The sequence below is a fragment of the Dermochelys coriacea genome, chromosome 17, assembly GCF_009764565.3.
Source record: "Dermochelys coriacea isolate rDerCor1 chromosome 17, rDerCor1.pri.v4, whole genome shotgun sequence".
NCBI lineage: Eukaryota > Metazoa > Chordata > Testudines > Dermochelyidae > Dermochelys > Dermochelys coriacea.
In genome coordinates, this window is record NC_050084.1 from 6,779,261 (window position 1) to 6,785,260 (window position 6,000).

Consider the following 6,000-nt stretch of genomic DNA (forward strand, 5'->3'; position numbering starts at 1 on the left):
TCAGGTTAAGCAAGGTTGCGTAGGTCTCTGGCTTTCCTTCTTCCCGACCATCCATTTCATCCTCCTAGTATCTAGCGACATAAGATGTAAAACATTCATTCTTCAAAAAGAAAAGGAGTACTTGTGGCACCTTAGAGACTAACAAATTTATTAGAGCATAAGCTTTCGTGAGCTACAGCTCACTTCATCGGATGCATTTGGAAAAAGGTTCCAAATGCATCCGATGAAGTGAGCTGTAGCTCACGAAAGCTTATGCTCTAATAAATTTGTTAGTCTCTAAGGTGCCACAAGTACTCCTTTTCTTTTTGCGAATACAGACTAACACGGCTGCTACTCTGAAACCTGTGATTCATTCTTCAGCTTCCCAAACCACCAAACCTGCGTGTATAATTAAGTAATTAGAAGGCTGGGAGTTACAATTCATTGAAGACCTTCAGTTTGCTAATTGGACTATGAAATATTTTTTCTGCTGCTTTTCCTGTACCTTTTTAAAAATCTTCCTGTAAGCAGTAAACAACATGAACTTCTCAGGCTAATTTCAGGGATTTTGGAAATCGGTTTGTCTTTGACAATAAAAATGGAGAGGCTGAGTAAGGGAATCATTCTGTAGGTATTAGCAAGCTTATGTTTGTACAGAGAAGTTGGCTGGAGGAGGACACACCGTTTGTTCAAAGCCACGTTCTGATTGGCCACTTGGACCTTTTTGAGGTCACATGTGCATCAACTTCCAATGATGCACAGCTGGCACCTTATCACTAAAAACCATCATCATCAACCATGATATGTGGGTAAAAAAATTAATGAGAAGATAAAACAAATAGAAACTATCTGGGAGTGGAGGAAATATATATATATTGTGACAAAGCTCTGTCCTTGCCTTCACGGGTCCTGCGTTTCCTGGCAGATTTCACTAGCCTCAGAGGCTCACTGTGACCCTCCACGTAACCCTTCTCTCTCTAGAGACAAGGGTCACAGTCTACTGAGCCATTTTCATCATAAGCCAGCGAGGGAGGTGAAGAAAAGTTATTCTTCCTTGCACAGTCTCTGTTGTCTCCCAGTCTCAGTGATTAATCAGGGGGCTACGGTGGGGGGAGCCCAGACACATCCTCTACTCCAGGCTCCAGCCCAGGGACCCTAATAGTATCAGCTATAGTAGCTGACCTTTTAGAAACATAACATGTACAATTCCCTGGGCTACTTCCCCCACAGCAGCCCTCACTTCCTCAAGCTCCACTTCACCCTTACTTCAGGGCCTCCTTCCTTGTGCCTGATATGGTGTGTACTACTCAGCCTCTCCAACAGCACAACTTCCTCCCACAGCTCCTGACATGCACACCCACCTGACTAACTGGGAGGCTTTTAACTAGTTTCAGCCAGCCCCTGACTGGCTTCAGGTGTCCCAATCAACCTAGCCTTCTACCTGCCTTCTGGAAAGTTCTTAATTGGCCCCTTAATTGACCTGGAGCAGCTGCCATTTCACTTATCCTGGTACCAGAGATTTGTTTAGCCTGGAGCTAATATCGCTATCTCCCACTACTTTTCTATAGCCATCTGGCCTTGCCCCGTCACAATATAATATATATATATAATACAATACACACGTGTGAGTATATAACCAGTAGTTCCAGACTCCTTTTCTGCAATCTGTGATGTGAGATAATATGGGACTGTAAGGTCTGCCTGCTGGTAAGGTCAGAATGATTGATACATTCCTGTATTTTGGGTGTGGTATGTTTTGCCAGTTCAATGTTTATTCAGTGTTTATCAACTAAAACCTGATTCAGTAAATAAAAAATGTTGGCCTTTTATGTCAAGAACTGTAACTGAACAAGTGGAGATGGGAAAGTGACTACAAGTTCATGTCAACATTGCATGAAGGTGTTGGCTAAATTATATATATAGTTAAATAACAGACCCCCAGTTGTTCTACTATTTTGAAAATAACTAAGGGGAATCTTTAAAAGAATATTTCTGCTTTGACATAGGTAAAAGATATTAGCTGGGATTTTCAAAAGAGCCTAGTTAGCTGCTCAAGTTCCACTGAATTGGAGTTGGAGATCTACCTCCCTCAAGCACCTTGAAAATCCCAGCTATCGCTGTTTATTAGCCTACAGGTGCAGAAGTTCTGATAGCAGACAGACTTTTTGTGACAACATCAGAAACCCACGATAAATGTGTGCAGCCTTATGCTCCATTTAACGTGAAAGGGTATAGGGCTACGAAACTTCTCTCGTCTGGTTCACGTGTTTAACTCTGGACCAGGTTGACAGCGTCTGAATATGATTGTGACCAGATTAATGTTTAGTGGTTTAGATGAGGAGAGCCGGTTCTCTTGGTCTAGATTGTGGACAAAGCAGCCACCACATTTCATCCTCTTTTTGACCATCTCAACCGATCATGGATTGCATGGGCTATGAAGAAGTGAACTATGCTAGTGGAGAACAATACTTAGGCTCATTAGTGAGGTAGTGTGAGTCAGACTGCACTGTGACTGCTGATGCTGTACTAAATGAAGGCCTTCAGAGTTCATAGGACTGTCACTTAGGCACCCTTCACAAGTGCTAAATTCACCTGAAATTAAGGGAGAAAAGCCATTCCTTGGCTCTGATGTTACAGCAGTTCTGTGTAGGCTGCAGTTGTACTCACAGTCATAAGCCACATTTATCATTTTTAAGGCAAATTTAAAAATTCTGTTTATGGGGTATTTGAGCTTCACACTCCCAGAGCTCAGCTGCAGAGGCAGATCACAGAAATGATCAGCTATCATACCAAGGGGTGGCCTAGCTCAGTCAGCAAATGCACCTTCAACCCTGTTAGCTTAATGAGCATTAATAAGCCTTTTCAGAGATATAAACTAGTTTGATTTAGCAAAGACAATTGACAAACAAAAATCTCAGTTTAATTAATTTTAGGGGGGAAAACTCCCCCCACTCTCCCCAGCAAGACAGGGCCCAATAGAGAAAGGTAGGTGGAAAGAATACAGTATCACTTTGCCCACAAAGCCCCAGCAGACTGCCAATGAAGTGGAAAGCCTGCATTCGGTGAAATGTGCAACTCCTACTGCTCCATCAGCTGTTAGCAAAACCTTAATATTCAAAAGTGGTTCCACTTCGTTGTTTTGTTTAATATTTATGCTTTAAAAAACAAACAAATAGAAGATTTTCCAGATCTGGCCTCCAGCAGGGGTGAATGTAAGGGGGATGCCATTTCTTTTGTTATGGAGAAAGTTGCCTTGTTGTGCCCAGGGGTGAGCTGGTGTCTGCTGGGTATTAGCATGATGTTGTAACAGGGGGGCAATGTGGAGTTGTGGCTTGACTCTTTTGAGATGGAGTCAACCTTTCAGTCACTTTTGGATTAAATCTTTCCATTTGATCATGTATTATTAATTACCAGCACTTCCTCTCTTCACACCACTTCTTCTTTTGTTGCTGTAGATCTTACTATAGAGAAATCCTTCAGTGCTGTTCCTAGTGACTCAGTATTGTTGTATGCATGACAGGATACAGAATAGCTTTTATTAAACGTTTCTTTTTACATCACAGAATTTCTGGACAAGAGATAATGCTATTCTCTTACACAAAGACAACACTGTGAGATGGGAGATCTATATTCCCGTCAATTTCAATTATGTTGATAAATTGCAGAGTGTTTCACTTTATGAATGACACATTTTTGGATTCAGGTCTGCATTTTCCCCTTTGTCACAGAGAAGAGAATTTTTTAACAACAGCAACAGCTTTGCCAAGTTCATCTGTTCCCACAGAGTTCACTCCAGCAGCCTGATTAATATTATCACAGTGCTGAGCACTTCTGCATATACAGCATAATCACACAATTTGCTACAAAATAAGTATGTGAAATCTACATAATTTGCTAACACATAAGTTACTTTTGCCTTGTGGCATCCACTAATTGCTGCACCTTTCTTCTTTTGGAACAGGGACAAATTTGCAAAATCTGTAAGAAAAGAATAATTATTGATATCTTCCATGTTAGCAAATCCCCTAGGCCTGATTGTATAACCCTTACTCTCATGAGTGAAAACTAAATGTGTGAATAAGAGATTTAAGTTTGGGATGTATCTTCTGCTATTTTCTTTAGGTGTGGCAGAGGCAGGGTTACGTAAAGTGTCAGACCAACCACTAAAGTTAAAACAGCTATGAGTTCAGGTAGCCTAGTTTTCTTAATTCATATAGTTTCTCTTATCATTAATGGAAGCTGTGTCGATGCACCAAGTGGAGAAATATACAACACTTTGATTATGTCTAAGCCTGCCATGAACCCACAAAATGAAGGCTACAAACTAATCCAGGAGGAAGCTGAAGAGCACAAATGCAAATATGACTTCCCTTGTTAAAGCGAAGTACAGTTAAATCTGAACCCTGACCTAAGTCACAAATTAAAAATTTGGGATGACTTAAAAAAAGGAGGATTTGTACTAATGAGAATAATGAAGCAGCTGGAAGGATGCAATAGCACAATTTATACTTGATTGGAGACCATGCTCTTCATTTTTTTGTTATGAGCACTGGATTTATTAATACAATTTGTTTTTAACATGGAGGAATGGTTAATAAGTACATAAAAGATCTGAATATTTTAATAGAAAAACTTATTTCAAAACACAAGAGATTACCATGAAATAACCTAATTTTTAAACCACACTTCCTTATCTATTTACTAATAACAATTAGTTTATTAAAACTAAATTCTACTAATAGAAATCTATTTTCCCACCATTCATTCAGTTTTCTTTACTTGCATTTCCTCCAGTAGAGATAATGAAAACTTGCAAGTCTGTGGCCCATTTCTGCTTTTTTCCTGTACCTGCATAATGCTGCAATATTAAGATTGCAAACAGTACTGAGGCAATGTTTATGTAATAAAGGTGTGACGCACAGTAATGCTGGTAAGAGGTTGTTCATTTATTTCCTGGCCTAGTCACATGTAGCACTGTGGTGAATTCACCCTTTGATTTCTCTGCAATACCACTTATTTCCTGGAGAATACGGAATGTGCTGCAAGAGGCTACTATTTGTGTGTGGAGTTTTGTTTGTATTTTCTTGGGGGAAACCGTCTTATTCTCTCCTCCCCCACCCCATTGATTAGTCTAGAATTAGACTGGCAGGTAGTGACTTGACATGTTTACCTCATTCATAGTTATATCTGATAATTAAAAACATGAAACCATCTCATTATGCACATAGCTAGCCTATGTTAACACACGTCCTTGCTGTTCCCCCCATCCTCCCTCTGCTTCTTCCTAGTGTTATATTCACTGTTGCATCCTGTCTTACATTAGATTGTGAGCTACTGGGAGCAAGGATGGTTCTGTATCTGTCCAGTGCCTAGTACAACGGGATCCTAATCCTAATTGGGGCCTCTATGTGCAACAGTAATACAAATGATAATAATCATCATCCCAGCATTCAGTTCTTCGTCAAGTTTCTTTCCAGACTGGGGGATACAGATAGTTTTGTTTGCTGTGTTTTGGCCAAATATTCTAGAGATATGTCTATACCACAAAGACAAACCCATGGCCCCAAGTCTCAGAGTCCAAGTCAATTGACTCAGGCTCATGGGGCTAAAATAGCAGTGGGACATTGTGGGTTGGGCTGGAGCCCAGGCTCTGAAACCTGGTGAGTCGGGAGGGTCTCAGAGCCCAGGCTCCAGCCTGAGCTGGACTGTCTACTTTATACTGTTATGTTCAGCCCCACAGCCCGAGCCCCATAAGAAGAAGTAAATTGATCTGGGCTCTGAGATTCAGCGAGCAGGTCTTTTATTACAATGTAGATATACCCTATGTGACTTAAGAGCACAAGGCCTGCTGAAAGTGAATGGGACTTGTGCTCCTGAATGGCTTAAATCATTTTGAAAATTCCATTCTCAGTTATCTCCAGACACCATCTGAGACTAGTATGTCATACCTTCAGTATGGACCCAATCGGAACAAAAGTGCTTGTTCATTTCAAAAGATTTTTTAAAAGTCATAAAAACATT